Raw genomic sequence first — 20,166 nt, 5'->3', positions numbered from 1 at the left:
GTGCCTTATACTCGCCGATGCCATCACGCATAGAACAAGTTATCAGGACCCATGGCACACACTGTGCCTACTAGGCAACAGGACACATGCTGAACCGACATAACTGGAATGCTAATCATTTTCACAGAACGTACTAAAGTACATGTGAATATGAACGTCGTATCTCTAATCGTTCAAGGTGTTCCCTTTTTTCTGAACATGAGTGTAACAGTAAATAAGAGCAGAAATATAATTAATGCATAGATTACATTACCTGTTTTCTACCTACATGTCAAAAATGTACGTCTTCGGTTATACACAGATCAAAATAACGTTTACATCACCCCAGTTCCCAGAACTCCTGAAGATAGACGTTGACAGTTGACATTGTATCACAGACACAGTCCCTTTGACTGTTCAGAGATTAGATTAGATTAGATTAGATTAATACTAGTTCCATGGATCATGAATACAATATTTCGTAATGATGTGGAACGAGTCGAATTTTCCAATACATGACATAATTAGGTTAATTTAACAACATACTTAAGTTAATATAACAACTTTATTTTTTGTGTTTTTTTGTTTTTCTTTATTTTTTATTTTATTTTGTTTTTTTATTTTTTTTAAATTTTTTTTCTTAATTTATATCTAAAAATTCCTCTATGGAGTAGAAGGAGTTGTCATTCAGAAATTCTTTTAATTTCTTCTTAAATACTTGTTGGTTAACTGTCAGACTTTTGATACTATTTGGTAAGTGACCGAACACTTTAGTGCCAGTATAATTCACCCCTTTCTGTGCCAAAGTTAGATTTAATCTTGAATAGTGAAGATCGTCCTTTCTCCTAGTATTGTAGTTATGCACACTGCTATTACTTTTGAATTGGGTTTGGTTGTTAATAACAGATTTCATAAGAGAGTATATATACTGAGAAGCTACTGTGAATATCCCTAGATCCTTAAATAAATGTCTTCAGGATGATCTTGGGTGGACTCCAGCTAATATTCTGATTACACGCTTTTGTGCAATAAATACTTTATTCCTCAGTGATGAATTACCCCAAAATATGATGCCATATGAAAGCAGTGAGTGAAAATAGGCGTAGTAAGCTAATTTACTAAGATGTTTATCACCAAAATTTGCAATGACCCTTATTGCATAAGTAGCTGAACTCAAACGTTTCAGCAGATCATCAATGTGTTTCTTCCAATTTAATCTCTCATCAATGGACATACCTAAAAATTTGGAATATTCTACCTTAGCTATATGCTTCTGATTAAGGTCTATATTTATTAATGGCGTCATACCATTCACTGTACGGAACTGTATGTACTGTGTCTTATCAAAATTCAGTGAGAGTCCGTTTACAAGGAACCACTTAGTAATTTTCTGAAAGACAGTATTGACAATTTCATCAGTTAATTCTTGTTTCTCAGGTGTGATTACTATACTTGTATCATCAGCAAAGAGAACTAACTTTGCCTCTTCATGAATATAGAATGGCAAGTCATTAATATATAATAAGAACAACAAAGGACCCAAGACTGACCCTTGTGGAACCCCATTCTTGATAGTTCCCCAGTTTGAGGAATGTGCTGATCTTTGCATGTTACGAGAACTACTTATTTCAACTTTCTGCACTCTTCCAGTTAGGTACGAATTAAACCATTTGTGCACTGTCCCACTCATGCCACAATACTTGAGCTTGTCTAGCAGAATTTCATGATTTACACAATCAAAAGCCTTTGAGAGATCACAAAAAATCCCAATGGGTGGTGTTCAGTTATTCAGATCATTCAATATTTGACTGGTGAAAGCATATATGGCATTTTCTGTTGAAAAACCTTTCTGGAAACCAAACTGACATTTTGTTAGTACTTCATTTTTACAGATATGTGAAGCTACTCTTGAATACATTACTTTCTCAAAAATTTTGGATAAAGCTGTTAGAAGGGAGATTGGACGGTAATTGTTGACATCAGATCTATCCCCCTTTTTATGCAAAGGTATAACAATAGCATATTTCAGTCTATCAGGGAAAATGCCCTGTTCCAGAGAGCTATTACACAGGTGGCTGAGAATCTTACTTATCTGTTGAGAACAAGCTTTTAGTATTTTGCTGGAAATGCCATCAATTCCATGTGAGTTTTTGCTTTTAAGCAAGTTTATTATTTTCCTAATTTCAGAGGGAGAAGTGGGTGAGATTTCAATTGTATCAAATTGCATAGGTATGGCCTCTTCCATTAAAAATATTTTCAACTTCTGACTTTTTGTTCGTAAAGTTTTCATTCAATTTGATGGTAATACTGTCTTCCTCTGCTCTTGGTTGACCTGTTTCTCTTTTAATAATATTCCAAATTGTTTTAATTTTATTATCAGAGTTGCTGATTTCAGACATGTCACTAAACCCGCCGAAATATGTCAACAACCATGCACGAGCAGCGCCTATTATATGGAGGGGGTCCGACAGCCGATCAGTTCCAGTCATTCCACCAGGAAGGAAGAACACGGCTCGTGTTGTCTGTACTTCAACAATGCCTAAGACGGTCAATACCGCGGTTCGATCGTGTCCACATTGTGCTAGGAAGGGTTCGTAATAAGGGCAGTGTCCAGGCGTCGTGGAGTGAACCAAAGCGATGTTGATAGGACATGGACGAGATACAGAGAGACAGGAGCTGACATGCCTCGCTCAGGCCGCCCAAGGGCTACTACTGCAGTGGTTGACCGCTACCTACGGGTTATGGCTCGGAGGAACCCTGACAGCAACGCCACCATGTTGAATAATGCTTTTCGTGCAGCCACAGGACGTCGTGTTACGACTCAAACTGCGCAATAGTCTGCATGATGCGCGACTTCACTCCAGACGTCCATGGCGAGGTCCATATTTGCAACCACGACACCATGCAGCATGGTACAGATGGTCCCAACAACATGCCGAAAGGACCGCTAAAGACTGGCATCACATTCTATTCACCGATCAGTGTGGCATACGCCTTCAACCAGACAATCGTCGGAGACATGTTTGGAGGCAGCATGGTCAGGCTGAATGCCTTAGACACACTGTCCAGCGGGCGCAGCAAGGTGGAGGTTCCCTCTTCACCGATCAGTGTGGCATATGTCTTCAACCAGACAATCGTCGGAGACATGTTTGGAGGCAGCATGGTCAGGCTGAATGCCTTAGACACACTGTCCAGCGGGCGCAGCAAGGTGGAGGTTCCCTCTTCACCGATCAGTGTGGCATATGCCTTCAACCAGACAATCGTCGGAGACATGTTTGGAGGCAGCATGGTCAGGCTGAACGCCTTAGAGACACTGTCCAGCGGGCACAGCAAGGTGGAGGTTCCCTCTTCACCGATCAGTGTGGCATATGTCTTCAACCAGACAATCGTCGGAGACATGTTTGGAGGCAGCATGGTCAGGCCTGAACGCCTTAGACACACTGTCCAGCGGGCGCAGCAAGGTGGAGGTTCCCTGCTGTTTTGGGGTGGCATTATGTGGGGCTGAGATACCCCGGTGGTGGTCATGGCAGGCGCCGTAATGGCTGTACGATACGTGAATGCCATCCTCCGACCGATAGTGTAAGCATATGTGCAGCATACTGGCGAGGCATTCGTCTTCGTGGACGGCAATTCGTGCTCCCATCGTGCTCATCTTATGAATGACTTCCTTCAGGATAACGACAGCGATCGACTAGAGTGGCCAGCATGTTCTCCAGACATGAACCCTATCGCACATGCCTGGGATAGACTGAAAAGGGCTGTTTGTGGACGGCGTGACCACCAACTACTCTAAGGATCGACGCCGAATGGCTGTTGAGGAGTGGTTGAATTTGGACGAACAGTGCCTTGATGAACTTGTGCATAGTATGGGACGACGAATACAGACATGCATCAATGCAAGAGGACGTGCTACTGGGTATTAGAGGTACCGGTGTGTACAGCAGTCTGGACCACCACCTCTGAAGGTCCCCCTGTGTGGTGGTACAACCTGCAATTTGTGGTTTTCATGAACAATAAAAAGGATGGAAATGATGGTTATGTCGATCTCTACTTCAATTTTCTGTACAGGTTCCGGAACTCTCGGAACCGAGGTGGTGCAAAACTTTTTTTGATGTGTGTATATACCCGACTTTTGGTAAGTAAAAGGGAGAACATTTCTGTGATATGTTAATTGGCTGCCGACTTGCATGACTTACTAACAGGAGAAGACTATAAAATAAAACACATGACCCGATCACAGATTTCATTTTACTGTGTCTAAGCAGCAAACAACTTAAACGTAAGTGAAATGATAATCAAAGATCGTCACAGAGATATCACACTCTGCAGCGTGCAGGCTATGGTTACGTCAGGGAACAGCTAGTGGAAATGTTTATTTAACAAGCTGGTTGCTTGTTTACATTATATGCCTTGGGGAATCAACTTCACAATGTCCATGTAGAGATCGGGACATACACGGTCGTAAATAAGGAGACATAGAAACTCAACCCTATGAGATTGTTAAATATTTCATACATGGTCCGTTATAAAAATAAATAGTTGTTGTTGTTGTGGTCTTCAGTCCAGAGACTGGTTCGATGCAGCTCTCCATGCTACTCTATCCTGTGCGAGCTTCTTCATCTCCCAGTACCTACTGCAACCTACATCCTTCTGAATCTGCTTAGTGTATTCATCTCTTGGTCGCCCTCTACGATTTTTACCCTCCATGCTGCCCTCCAGTACTGAATTGGTGATCCCTTGATGCCTCAAAACATGTCCTACCAACCGATCCCTTCTTCTAGTCAAGTTGTACCACAAATTTCTCTTCTCCCCAGTCCTATTCAATACCTCCCTATTAGTTATGTGAACTACCCATCTAATCTTCAGCGTTCTTCTGTAGTACCACATTTCAAAAGCTTCTATTCTCTTCTTGTCCATACTATTTATCGTCCATGTTTCACTTCCATACAAGGCTACACTCCATACAAATACTACTTCCTGATACTTAAATCTATACTCGATGTTAACAAATTTGTCTTCTTCAGAAACGCTTTTCTTGCCATTGCCAGTCTACATTTTATATCCTCTCTACTTCCACCATCATCAGTTATTTTGCTCCCCAAATAGCAAAACTCCTTTACTACTTTAAGTGCCTCATTTCCTAATCTAATTCCCTCAGCACCACCCGACTTAATTCGACTACATTCCATTATCCTCGTTTTGCTTTTGTTGATGTTCATGTTATACCCTCCTTTCGACGCTGTCCATTCCGTTCAACTGCTTTTTTTAGTCCTTTGCTGTCTCTGACAGAATTACAATATTATCGGCGAACCTCAAAGTTTTTATTTCGTCTCCATGGATTTTAATACCTACCCCGAAAAACATCGTTTAGGATTAGAACCAGCTTACAGAGAAGCATGTCTTTCCCATGATTTATGAAAGCCGGCCGAAGTGGCCGCGCGGTTCTGGCGCTGCAGTCTGGAACCGCGAGACCGCTACGGTCGCAGGTTCGAATCCTGCCTCGGGCATGGATGTGTGTGATGTCCTTAGTTTTAACTAGTTCTAAGTTCTAGGGGACTAATGACCTCAGCAGTTGAGTCCCATAGTGCTCAGAGCCATATATAAAATAAATGGTTACAAATATCGTTGGTGGAGGGTTGTGCGTGATGTGGAAAGGAATATAAGATGGAGTGGTATGATTTAAGTGCGTGGAGAAACGGGAGGGAGAAGGATTCGTTTCGACATTTTCTAGGGTGATACGCTTTCGTTATCAGTTTTATTCCGCAAGTTGTATGCAGACGGTAAAAATAATAATGAAGGATTATTTTCTGCCTGATCAGCGAAAGATACCTGCAAATCCTGGGACTAGCACAAAGCGACGCTTGTTTTTTCCCAGCATCCGTAATATTGCACGAGCCAGAACTGTCAACCTCTCGGGAAGCTTTGGTGCGCTGGCGTCAGATTAACTGTATTGCCAACACTGTATTCCGGAACTGGCTTTTAATCCCGTCGAGCTACTGTGTAAGCCGATTTCCAGCGTGGTTTTGCATTAGCTAATTGCAGCCCGGTATTAGCTGAAATCCCGTTATTTTTTGCCGCGCGTTTCTGCGTCGGCTTAAGCCAGTCGAAAGCACTCCCGCGGTACATCAAAAACGGAACAACCCCCGAACAAGTGTCGCCAACGTGCAACTAATAAACATTTATGCTCAAGTCATCAGCCTTTTCATCTTGTTTCGTGTCCTCAGCCACCTGTGCCCCAAACTTCCCTTCTCTGCGTAAATGCGCGTCTCAGCGCATGTCCTATCATTCTGCCCCTTCTTCTTCACAGTGCTTTCCATGTTCTACTTTTGGAAAGGGGCAGCTTCCTCTAGCATTACTTTTCCTCAACAGTGGTAGTCGATACGAGTAATATTTTTCGAAATTTGGACAGGCTAATATTATCTCAAGGACAACGGCCTTTCCGCAATGGATACACCGGTTCCCGTCAAATCACCGAAATTAAGCGCTGTCGGGCGTGGCCGGCACTTGGATGGGTGACTGTGGTGTGCGCACTGTAAGACCTTCGGTACACACACCATCAGATTATTTGACTTGCTCTAAAGAAGTAGGCGAGTGTCAGCAATATGTCTCGCGGTCTTATCGTGGCGTGTTATCTTCTGCCGTTAGGTCAGATGATAGGAATGCCACTTGCACGCTTAGAGTAGCAGATTGACGGTGACCAACTTTAAACAGAACTTGATTAATTTTCACACACATTTATTAAAATAATAAAAATCATAGATATTACGTAACTTGATTCTGGATGCTGTTTACAATTGACAATCTGAAGTTCTTTTGGTCTTGATACGTTAATCTTATTCTCACAAATCTCTGATACTTGACAAAGTGTATTCATTTATCTTCATGGCTATGTACAGGAATATGATAATCTTATTAGGCGCAGACTGAAACTTGACTATAGACTGGTACAGACTAATGCAGACTGGTACAGACTGACTAATCGGAGGTCTGTGCACTCGTCATAATACCCCGAGCGTTCAGGTATCACTGCGCAAGTGTGATCCGCGAGGAGAAAAGGTTCTACGTTAGCAGCAATCTCATTGGCTGCGTGACATATTAATACGTGGATCGGCGGAAGCAGAATTTGGTCCGTCTCTATGGCAGCGCCATCTCGTAGTGCGGAGACGGACAAGTGCTGCGCCTGCGCTGTTGTGCTTAGGCCGATATTACACTATCAAATTTCTTTGTCAGAGATTTGATCAAAGGTGTGATCAAATATTCCATCAAATATATTTGACAAAGATATTGGACAAAGAAACTTGATAGTGTAATACCGGCCTTAGCGGGGCGCGCTCTAGTGGGAAAGTTGTGTACGCGCTGAGTACGCGGAACTATATACACAACAGTGACCATCTGGGCCGCCATGCGCTGTTGCCATTTTTCGGGGTGCACTCAGCCTCGTGATGCAAATCGAGGAGCTACTCGACCGAACAGTAGCGGCTCCGGTCAAGAATACCATCGTAATGGCCGGGAGAGCGGTGTGCTGACCACACGCCCCTCCTATCCGCATCTTCATCTGAGGATGACATGGCGGTCGGATGGTCCCGATAGGCCACTTGTGCCCTGAAGACGGAGTGCAATATTATCTCAGCTGTTTTTCTGAATAATTTCATATAAATTTATACACAGTATGTTATACAGGGTGTCCCACTCAAACCTCCCGTAAGTCAAAGACCTAGGAAAAAAAAGTAGATACGACACTGAAAAATACACCACATTGTAGAGCATCTCAAAGAATTTATTTATTTATCATCAATACACATCTAGGTGTGAACCACTTGTAATGGCATCCGTCCATCCTTGAGGGATGATGGTGGAACACGCGTGGTTCAGAGTCTGCAGCGTCTGCTGTGGCTAAAAAGTCCCACTCGAGAGTGGCAGTCCCTACTGCAGTTTGGACATGTGAAATCTGAGGGACTTGGAACAGAAGCCGCTCTCTCTCTTCGCTTTGTCCTCTTCCTGATTTGTTCCTGTGTGCGTTCGTCCTCTGAGAGCTTGACGCCGTTGTGCACAGTTACTCGCCACTTGACACGGTCATCTGCAATGCTTTCCCAGCGACTTGGGTTGATTCTGGTCTCGGTCAGGTCTCTCTTGCAGACATCCTTGAAACGAGGATGCGGTCGCCCCTTTGGCCTCACACCCCCCTGAAGTTCTCCGTACAGCAGTTGTTCCGGTGTCCGTTCAGGATCCATGCACCTGACACGTCCCAACCATCTTAGGCGTCGATGACTCAGGAGTGCAAAGATGCTGGTTGTTCTTGCACGACGAAAGACTTCGGTGTTGGGTACTGTATCTCTCAAAGAGGTCTGAAGGATCTTCCGGAGACAATTACAATCGCTCAAAAGAGGAAAGGCCGCTGGACCTGATTGGATACCAGTTCGATTTTACACAGAGTACGCGAAGGAACTTGCCCCCCTTCTTGCAGCGGTGTACCGTAGGTCTCTAGAAGAGCGTAGCGTTACAAAGGATTGGAAAAGGGCACAGGTCATCCCCGTTTCCAAGAAGGGACGTCGAACAGATGTGCAGAACCATAGACCTATATCTCTAACGTCGATCAGTTGTAGAATTTTGGAACACGTATTGTGTTCGAGTATAATGACTTTTCTGGGGACTAGAAATCTACTCTGTAGGAATCAGCATGGGTTTCGAAAAAGACGATCGCGTGAAAGCCAGCTCGCGCTATTCGTCCACGAGACTCAGAGGGCCATAGACACGCGTTCACAGGTAGATGTGTTTCTTGACTTCCGCAAGGCGTTCGATACAGTTCCCCACAGTCGTTTAATGAGAAAAGTAGGAACATATGGACTATCAGACGAATTGTGTGATTGGATTGAAGAGTTCCCAGATAACAGAACGCAGCATGTCATTCTCAATGGAGAGAAGTCTTCCGAAGTAAGAGTTATTTCAGGTTTGCCGCAGGGGAGTGTCATAGGATCTTTGCTATTCACAATATACATAAATGACCTTGTGGATGACATCGGAAGTTCACTGAGGCTTTTGCGGATGATGCTGTGGTATATCGAGAGGTTGTAACAATGAAAATTGTACTGAAATGCGGGAGGATCTGCAGCGAATAGACGCATGGTGCAGGGAATGGCAATTGAACCTCAATGTAGACAAGTGTAATGTGCTGCAAATACATAGAAAGATAGATCCCTTATCATTTAGCTACAAAATAGCAGGTCAGCAGTTAATTCCATAAATTATCTGGGAGTACGCATTAGGAGTGATTTAAAATGGAATGATCGTATAAAGTTGATCGTCGGTAAAGCAGATGCCAGACCGAGATTCATTGCAAGAATCCTAAGGAAATGCAATCCGAAAACAAAGGAAGTAGGTTACAGTACGCTTGTTCGCCCACTATTCGAATACTGCTCAGCAGTGTGGGATCCGTACCAGATAGGGTTGATAGAAGAGATAGAGAAGGTCCAACGGAGAGCAGCGCGCTTCGTTACAGGATCATTTAGTAATCGCGAAAGCGTTGCGGAGATGATAAACTCCAGTGGAAGACTCTGCAGGAGAGACGCTCAGTAGCTCGGTACGGGCTTTTGTTGAAGTTTCGAGAAAATACCTTCACCGAAGAGTCCAGCAGTATATTGCTCCCTCCTACGTATATCTCGCGAAGAGACCGTGAGGATAAAATCAGAGAGATTAGAGCCCACACAGAAGCATACCGACATTCCTTCTTTCCACCAACAATACGAGACTGGAATAGAGGGGAGAACCGATAGAGGTACTCAAGGTACCCTCCGCCACACACCGTCAGGTGGCTTGCGGAGTACGGATGTAGATGTAGACGTAGACAGTAGAGGTGGAAGCTGTTGAGTCGAGATTCAGGCCTAGAAAGAATCGTCCATGTCTCACAGCTATAGAGAAGGGTGCTTATAACACAAGCGTTGTAGACTTTTAATTTAGTTTTTGTGGTAAGCAGTCCGTTGTTCCATGCTCGGTTTTTCAATCTAGCCATGACAGATGATGCCTTTGCGATTCTGTTAGTAAGTTCAGTGTCCATGGACAAGTTGCTACATATTGTGGATCCCAAGTAGGTAAAGTCATCAACTACCTGGATTGCCATCAATGCTGATGGAGCCGGCCAGAGTGGCCGAGCGGTTCTAGGCGCTACAGTCTGGAACCGCGCGATCGCTACAGTCGCAGGTTCGAATCCTGCCTCGGGCATGGATGTGTGTGATGTCCTTAGGTTAGATAGGTTTAAGTAGTTCTACGTTCTAGGGGACTGATGACCTCAGATGTTAAGTCCCATAGTGCTCAGAGCCATTTGAACCATTTGAACCAATGCTGATGGATGGAAGTTTGGTAGTGCTCTGCGCCATGATCTTAGTCTTTTGAAGGCTGACGAGTAGACCAAACGTCTCACATGCATGTGATAATTTGTTGATTATATACTGCAGCTCATCTTCTGTGTTCCTTAGTAGAGCTGCATCGTGCGCATGTAACAACTCACGGATAACAACTGTGTTTACTTTGGTGTTGGCCTTGAGGCGAGCAATGTTGAAAAGATTTCCATCATACCTCGTATGTAGATACGCTCCCTCCTCACAAAGGCAAATCTGAGCAGAAGGGAAAAGTAAATCCCTAATAATGTAGGAGCTAACACACACCCCTGTTTCACACCGCTATTAACAGGCAGGGAATGCTTCTGATTCCAGAATGAGATTTTCACTCTGCAGCGGAGTGTGCGCTGATATGAAACTTCCTGGCAGATTAAAACTGTGTGCCCGACCGAGACTCGAACTGCATGGTTCCCAGGAGAGCTTCTGTAAAGTTTGGAAGGTAGGAGACGAGATACTGGCAGAAGTAAAGCTGTGAGTACCGGGCGTGAGTCGTGCTTGGGTAGCTCAGTTGGTAGAGCACTTGCCCGCGAAAGGCAAAGGTCCCGAGTTCGAGTCTCGGTCGGGCACACAGTTTTAATCTGCCAGGAAGTTTCATATCAGCGCACACTCCGCTGCAGAGTGAAAATCTCATCCTGGAAACATCCCCTAGGCTGTGGCTAAGCCATGTCTCTGCAATATCCTTTCTTTCAGGAGTGCTAGTTCTGCAAGGTTCGCAGGAGAGCTTCTGTAAAGTTTGGAAGGTAGGAGACGAGGTACTGGCAGAAGTAAAGCTGTGAGTACCGGGCGTGAGTCGTGCTTGGGTAGCTCAGTTGGTAGAGCACTTGCCTGCGAAAGGTCCCGAGTTCGAGTCTCGGTCGGGCACACAGTTTTAATCTGCCAGGAAGTTTCATATCAGCGCACACTCCGCTGCAGAGTGAAAATCTCATTCTGGAAACATCCCCCAGGCTATGGCTAAGCCATGTCTCCGCAATATCCTTTCTTTCAGGAGTGCTAGTTCTGCAAGGTTCGCAGGAGAGCTTCTGTAAAGTTTGGAAGGTAGGAGACGAGGTACTGGCAGAAGTAAAGCTGTGAGTACCGGGCGTGAGTCGTGCTTGGGTAGCTCAGTTGGTAGAGCACTTGCCTGCGAAAGGTCCCGAGTTCGAGTCTCGGTCGGGCACACAGTTTTAATCTGCCAGGAAGTTTCATATCAGCGCACACTCCGCTGCAGAGTGAAAATCTCATTCTGGAAACATCCCCCAGGCTATGGCTAAGCCATGTCTCCGCAATATCCTTTCTTTCAGGAGTGCTAGTTCTGCAAGGTTCGCAGGAGAGCTTCTGTAAAGTTTGGAAGGTAGGAGACGAGGTACTGGCAGAAGTAAAGCTGTGAGTACCGGGCGTGAGTCGTGCTTGGGTAGCTCAGTTGGTAGAGCACTTGCCTGCGAAAGGTCCCGAGTTCGAGTCTCGGTCGGGCACACAGTTTTAATCTGCCAGGAAGTTTCATATCAGCGCACACTCCGCTGCAGAGTGAAAATCTCATTCTGGAAACATCCCCCAGGCTATGGCTAAGCCATGTCTCCGCAATATCCTTTCTTTCAGGAGTGCTAGTTCTGCAAGGTTCGCAGGAGAGCTTCTGTAAAGTTTGGAAGGTAGGAGACGAGATACTGGCAGAAGTAAAGCTGTGAGTACCGGCCGTGAGTCGTGCTTCGGTAGCTCAGATGGTAGAGCACTTGCCCGAGAAAGGCAAAGGTCCCGAGTTCGAGTCTCGGTCGGGCACACAGTTTTTATCTGCCAGGAAGTTGCAATGCCTCTGATGTTTTACCGTTGAAGGAGATTGTTGCTTGTGTTTTCTCATGGAATGAGACAATCACCTGTAGTAGTTTAGGTGGGCATCCAATCTTCTGCAACAGTTTGAAAAGCCTATTTCTGCTCACCAAATCAAACGCTTTAACAAGGTCAATGAAAGCAATATAAAGTGGCCTCTGCTGCTCACGATATTTCTCTTGTAGCTGTCTTAAGGAGAAGATCATATCTACGGTTGATCGGCCAGGCCTGAGGCCACACTGAGATTTTGGGTAGATTCTGGAAGCTAAGATCTGTAATCGCATTGGGATGATTCTTGCATCTACACTTACAAGGGAACCTCACCATCGCACCCCCGTCAGATGTAGTTATAAGTTGGCACAGTGGATAGGCCTTGAAAAACTGAACACAGATCAATCGAGAAAACAGGAAGAAGTTGTGTGGAACTATGAAAAAAAAAATAAGCAAAATATACAAACTGAGTAGTCCGTGGGCAACATAGGCAACATCAAGGATGATTTGAGCGCAGGAACGCTGTGGTCCTCTGGTTAGCGTGAGCAGCTGCTGAGTGAGAGGTCCTTGGTTCAAGTCTACCCTCGTGCGGAAGGTTTACATACTTTATTTTTGCAAAGTTATAATCTGTCCGTTCGTTCATTGACGTCTCTGTTCACCGTAATAAGTTTGTGCCTGTGTTTTGCGACCGCACCGCAAAACCGTGCGATTAGTAGACGAAAGGACGTGCCTCTCCAATGGGAACCGAAAACTTTTGATTCAGGAAAACACGTCTATACGACACTGGTGACGGCATGTGCGTCTCATGACAGGAATATGTTGTCGCCCCACCTAACTGACACACTTGGTGAATGGGTAAAAAGATTCTTCTACCTTTCCCGATTTAGGTTTTCTTGTGGATGTGATAATCACTCCCAAAAAAGTGATGAAAACATAAGAGTGTGTCACATAAACTGCAACAAATGAATGCAACAGTTTCACAGTCGCACAGTTTTCTCTGTGCTCTGTCAAAACGTATGTTTTTAACGTTTTCAAATTTTTCCGTGCGTAGACCGTCAAATCCTGCATATGTCCAAGCAAATCTGAACATGTCCTGGAATTTTGTAGAGCGAAATTGATTATGTGTGAGTGCCTGAACTCTGATAATTGTCTGAAAATAAAAATGTAAAATTTTTACTGGAGGGAAGACTTGAACCAAGGACCTCTTGATCCCCAGCTGCTCACGCTAACCACGGCACCACGGCGCTCCTGAGCTGATACTATCCTTGATGGGGCCTATCTTGTGCATGGACTACTCAATTTGTACATTTTGTTTATTTTTTTCATAGTTCCACACAACTTCTTCCTGTTTTCTCGATTGATCTGTATTCAGTTTTTCAAGGCCTATCCACTGTGCCAAATTATAACTAAATCTGAGGGGGGTGCGATGGGGAGGTTCCCTTGTCAGTAATTGTTACAGTCACTTCTGTTCCCTTTCTGTTTATATAGAGTAACTATCCTCGAATTCCGCATACTAATCGGGACATAACCTTCTTCCCAGCTGGTTGTGATAAGTGAATATAAACGTTTGAAAAGAACAGACTTGTTATACTTAATAACCTCTGCAGAGATCCCATCTTCACCTGGGGCCTTTCCGCTAGCAAGAGAATCTATTCCTCTACTGAATTCTTCCATAGTAGGCATTGCATCACTGCAGCACGAAGAATAACGTGTGTATATTCAATTTCTTGCCAAGTTCTTTGTGACATTTCCTCTGTTACTGTTGTGGTCGCATTAGTGATAGGATGTCGCAATGTAGGATATCGTCCACTTCGGTCGCATACACGCGGTCCTTCACGATTCCCCACATGAAGATATCACGCGGCGTAATGTCGGGTGAAAGTGGTGGCCAGGCATTGGGTCCTCCGCGTCCGATACAACGATTGGGAAATTTCCTATCGAGGAACTTGCGAACAGCTGTCGACCAATGCGGCGGAGCTCCATCTTGTTGAAAAATGATGTTGGGTTGCAAGTCTTGTACAGGGTGTTTCAAAAATGACCGTTATATTTGAAACGGCAATAAAAACTAAACGAGCAGCGATAGAAATACACCGTTTGTTGCAATATGCTTGGGACAACAGTACATTTTCAGGCGGACAAACTTTCGAAATTACAGTAGTTACAATTGTCAACAACAGATGGCGCTGCGGTCTGGGAAACACTATAGTACGATATTTTCCACATATCCACCATGCGTAGCAATGATATGGCGTAGTCTCTGAATGAAATTACCCGAAACCTTTGACAACGTGTCTGGCGGAATGGCTTCACATGCAGATGAGATGTACTGCTTCAGCTGTTCGATTGTTTCTGGATTCTGGCGGTACACCTGGTCTTTCAAGTGTTCCCACAGAAAGAAGTCACAGGGGTTCATGTCTGGCGAATAGGGAGGCCAATCCACGCCGCCTCCTGTATGTTTCGGATAGCCCAAAGCAATCACACGATCATCGAAATATTCATTCAGGAAATTAAAGACGTCGGCCGTGCGATGTGGCCGGGCACCATCTTGCATAAACCACGAGGTGTTCGCAGTGTCGTCTAAGGCAGTTTGTACCGCCACAAATTCACGAAGAATGTCCACATAGCGTGATGCAGTAATCGTTTCGGATCTGAAAAATGGGCCAATGATTCCTTTGGAAGAAATGGCGGCCCAGACCAGTACTTTTTGAGGATGCAGGGACGATGGGACTGCAACATGGGGCCTTTCGGTTCCCCATATGCGCCAGTTCTGTTTATTGACGAAGCCGTCCAGGTACAAATAAGCTTCGTCAGTAAACCAAATGCTGCCCACATGCATACCGCCATCATCAATCCTGTGCACTATATCGTTAGCGAATCTCTCTCGTGCAGCAATGGTAGCGGCGCTGAGGGGTTGCCGCATTTGAATTTTGTACGGATAGAGGTGTAAACTCTGGCGCATGAGACGATACGTGGACGTTGGCGTCATTTGAACCGCAGCTGCAACACGGCGAACGGAAACCCGAGGCCGCTGTCGGATCACCTGCTGCACTAGCTGCGCGTTGCCCTCTGTGGTTGCTGTACGCGGTCGCCCTACCTTTCCAGCACGTTCATCCGTCACGTTCCCAGTCCGTTGAAATTTTTCAAACAGATCCTTTATTGTATCGCTTTTCGGTCCTTTCGTTACATTAAACCTCCGTTGAAAACTTCGTCTTGTTGCAACAACACTGTGTTCTAGGCGGTGGAATTCCAACACCAGAAAAATCCTCTGTTCTAAGGAATAAACCATGTTGTCTACAGCACACTTGCACGTTGTGAACAGCACACGCTTACAGCAGAAAGACGACGTACAGAATGGCGCACCCACAGACTGCGTTGTCTTCTATATCTTTCACATCACTTGCAGCGCCATCTGTTGTTGAAAATTGTAACTACTGTAATTTCGAAAGTTTGTCCGCCTGAAAATGTACTGTTGTCCCAAGCATATTGCAACAAACGGTGTATTTCTATCGCTGCTCGTTTAGTTTTTATTGCCGTTTCAAATATACCGGTCATTTTTGAAACACCCTGTATCTGAGGGTACACAGACTGCTCCAACATGTCCAGATACACTGACGCATTCACTGTTTGTTCTGCAAAGAAGAACGGTCCAGTAATCCTGTCGTGCATTAGCCCGCACCAGACGTTTACTTTAGCGCTTAAGTAATAGAACCCAGTGCGTTGTCCTCGATGGTGAGTGTTCATCGGAGGTGAGGGTATCATCTGGAGTGCCCCAGGAAAGTGTGGTTGATCCGCTGTTGTTTTCTATCTACATAAATGATCTTTTGTATAGGGTGGATAGCAATGTGCGGCTGTTTGCTGATGATGCTGTGATGTACGGGAAGGTGTCGTCGTTGAGTGACTGTAGGAGGATACAAGATGACTTGGACAGGATTTGTGATTGGTGTAAAGAATGGCAGCTAACTCTAAATATAGATAAATGTAAATTAATGCAGATGAATAGGAAAAAGAATCCTGTAATGTATGAATACTCCATTAGTAGTGTAGCGCTTGACACAGTCACGTCGATAAAATACTTGGGCGTAACACTGCAGAGCGATATGAAGTGGGACAAGCATGTAATGGCAGTTGTGGGGAAGGCGGATAGTCGTCTTCGGTTCATCGGTAGAATTTTGGGAAGATGTGGCTCATCTGTAAAGTAGACCGCTTATAAAACACTAATACGACCTATTCTTGAGTACTGCTCGAGCGTTTGGGATCCATATCAGGTCTGATTGAATGAGGGCATAGAAGCAATTCAGAGGCGGGCTGCTAGATTTGTTACTGGTAGGTTTGATCATCATGCCGGGGACTATGACGATCAAAATGAACGAAAAAGTCGTCGGTGAGGCGAAAGACAAAGTCCCAGCTTTGTGAGAGGGCCGCTAAACCCGCCGGGCAGAACACGTAATAGGATTGTGGAAAGGGCCAACAGTTGAGGTTAGTTTCTCCTTATAATTGTCATTTATTGTAATTTAATAACCTTTATAAACTAAAGCGGCACATAGCCGGACCTTTACCGAATGCAACTCTTTCACGGCTGAAAGCCTCGAAACGAGAAATCTTGCAAATCAACAAGACAAAAATCCAATTAACATAGCAATGAAATAATTAAAAAAACAGCAAACATATGCAAAGTGCAATACAATTGGCTGAAGTCCACAATTAAATTTCAAAATTTTACAATATATTACGATAGAATTTTAAAGGCAGAAGGCCAGAACAACAAGAAATCTAAAAATCAACAAGATTCAAATGCAGTTAAAGAGGCAAATCAAATAAGAAAGCGTATCACGGCTATGCGGAAAGCCTCAAGGCAAAGCAGATAGAACAAACATATGCAAGGTGCAATATCAATGGCTGAAGGCCACAATTAAGTTTCAAAATTTTAAAATATATTACTATAATCTTTTAAAGTCAGTAGGCCGCAATGTTTAAGCTTGAAAGATAAATTTAAAAATTAATTTTGCAAAATTTTTTAAGAAAGTTAAAAAGAATAACCAAATTCCTTGAATTTAAAGTAGCTGGCAACAGATAATTAAACACCGGCGGCATTCAGAAGCCTCCAGGGAGGTCGGTCTGCCCTCGTTCCCTTAGGCGAGACAGGTGGTGAGCCCAACTACACTTGATCCGTCGGAAACCAACCAGGGGACAGCCACGGACCGACCGACATAACGACTGGCTTCCCGTCAATCAGTACATGACAACTCAAACTGGAGAGTTTACTAATGTGATAATCCACATTGGAGTATGTATTATCTGTCAAAATTACACACCATGTTGGACAGCGACAACAGGTGTGGAATGGACGCTGCATGAAAATACGTTAGTGCCGGGGCAGGTAAACGGAACACTAACGGCCACCAAGCAGAAAATTCTGCTGGTACAGTCAAATCGTAGTCGACCAAAATACACTCCAGGAAATGGAAAAAAGAACACATTGACACCGGTGTGTCAGACCCACCATACTTGCTCCGGACACTGCGAGAGGGCTGTACAAGCAATGATCACACGCACGGCACAGCGGACACACCAGGAACCGCGGTGTTGGCCGTCGAATGGCGCTAGCTGCGCAGCATTTGTGCACCGCCGCCGTCAGTGTCAGCCAGTTTGCCGTGGCATACGGAGCTCCATCGCAGTCTTTAACACTGGTAGCATGCCGCGACAGCGTGGACGTGAACCGTATGTGCAGTTGACGGACTTTGAGCGAGGGCGTATAGTGGGCATGCGGGAGGCCGGGTGGACGTACCGCCGAATTGCTCAACACGTGGGGCGTGAGGTCTCCACAGTACATCGATGTTGTCGCCAGTGGTCGGCGGAAGGTGCACGTGCCCGTCGACCTGGGACCGGACCGCAGCGACGCACGGATGCACGCCAAGACCGTAGGATCCTACGCAGTGCCGTAGGGGCCCGCTACGCCACTTGCCAGCAAATTAGGGACACTTTTGCTCCTGGGGTATCGGCGAGGACCATTCGCAACCGTCTCCATGAAGCTGGGCTACGGTCCCGCACACCGTTAGGCCGTCTTCCGCTCACGCCCCAACATCGTGCAGCCCGCCTCCAGTGGTGTCGCGACAGGCGTGAATGGAGGGACGAATGGAGACGTGTCGTCTTCAGCGATGAGAGTCGCTTCTGCCTTGGTGCCAATGATGGTCGTATGCGTGTTTGGCGCCGTGCAGGTGAGCGCCACAATCAGGACTGCATACGACCGAGGCACACAGGGCCAACACCCGGCATCATGGTGTGGGGAGCGATCTCCTACACTGGCCGTACACCACTGGTGATCGTCGAGGGGACACTGAATAGTGCACGGTACATCGAAACCGTCATCGAACCCATCGTTCTACCATTCCTAGACCGGCAAGGGAACTTGCTGTTCCAACAGGACAATGCACGTCCGCATGTATCCCGTGCCACCCAACGTGCTCTAGAAGGTGTAAGTCAACTACCCTGGCCAGCAAGATCTCCGGATCTGTCCCCCATTGAGCATGTTTGGGACTGGATGAAGCGGCGTCTCACGCGGTCTGCACGTCCAGCACGAACGCTGGTCCAACTGAGGCGCCAGGTGGAAATGGCATGGCAAGCCGTTCCACAGGACTACATCCAGCATCTCTACGATGGTCTCCATGGGATAATAGCAGCCTGCATTGCTGCGAAAGGTGGATATACACTGTACTAGTGCCGACATTGTGCATGCTCTGTTGCCTGTGTCTATGTGCCTGTGGTTCTGTCAGTGTGATCATGTGATGTATCTGACCCCAGGAATGTGCCAATAAAGTTTCCCCTTCCTGGGACAATGAATTCACGGTGTTCTTATTTCAATTTCCAGGAGTGTAGTTAACTGTATCGCATGGCGGCTAAATCTGAGCAGTAGAACCATTCAGTGTTGCTCACAGAAAAACCTCCCCAACAGCAAACCACCGAAGTGAACGAGCACAACATAAATAGACGTGGCTTGGGTGCTTGAAACCACTACTCGACTTTGACGCCCTCGGCCGGTGAGCCACGAAGCTCGTAGCCGTCGGACAGCTCCACACACGCTCCGCGACACTGCGCAGGGACCGCCAGCGGACCCAGCCGACTGCACGGCGCGGAGATAGGTTCCCTGGTCCGCGGCAACCCACCGACTCACTGCAGACCCCCTATGCTGGAAACTACACTGCTGGCCACCGTAAATGCAACACCAAGAAAGACAAGAGGTAGCACAACAAAATTTATTTTGTAGATAACATGTTGACCAAGTATCAAATGATTACGTTTACAGACGTCTGTGACATGTGGTTCCTGCCAGAATCAGTAGCCAGAGTAGCCGCCATTGTTGGAGATCACCGCTGCCACACGTCTCGGCATTGAGTCAGAGAGACGTTGGGTGTGTTCCTGGGGTACAGCAGCCCAAGCAGCTTCCACACGCTGCCAAAGATCATCTGGTGTGGCAGCTGGAGATGTAATCTGGGTCACTCGTTGAGCAACCATGGACCACATGTTTTCTATCGGCGAAGGATCCGGAGAGCGAGCCGGCCAGGGAAGCACTCCAATCTGGGTATTGACGAAGAACCTTTGGACAATGCGTGCCACGTGTGGTCGCGCATTATCCTGTTGAAATATGGTTGTGGCAGAGCCCTGAAGGTAAGGAAGGACAACTGGCTCCAGCACCTCGGATATGTAGCGCCGACTATTTAAAGTACCGGCAATGCGTACTAGAGGCGTGCGAGAGTAATATCCAATACCGCCCCATACCATAATACCCGGTGGAAGACCATTGTGGCGGTGCATAATGCAGCTGTCCAGCATCCTCTCTCCACGGTGTCTCCACACTCGAATCCGACCATCGTGGTGCTGCAGACAGAAGCACGCCTCGTCAGTAAAGACAACGTCATTCCATTCTGCCGTCCATATCCGTCTGTCATCACACCATTGGCGACGGAGACGTCTGTGGACGGAGACGTCTGTGGTTCTGCGTCAATGGTAG

General features: G+C 45.9%; 1 protein-coding gene across 1 annotated transcript in view; it reads left to right on the top strand.

Moving 5' to 3' along the window:
* The window catches only part of LOC126426524 (uncharacterized), an 804,696-nt gene that overhangs the window by 185,483 nt on the left and 599,047 nt on the right, over window positions 1-20,166 (top strand). The window lies entirely within an intron of this gene.

Source organism: Schistocerca serialis, chromosome 11 (genome assembly GCF_023864345.2).
Source record: "Schistocerca serialis cubense isolate TAMUIC-IGC-003099 chromosome 11, iqSchSeri2.2, whole genome shotgun sequence".
Classification (NCBI taxonomy): Eukaryota; Metazoa; Arthropoda; class Insecta; order Orthoptera; family Acrididae; genus Schistocerca; species Schistocerca serialis.
The sequence above is the reverse complement of the archived record's forward strand: the minus strand, read 5'-3'. Positions and strand labels throughout refer to the sequence as shown.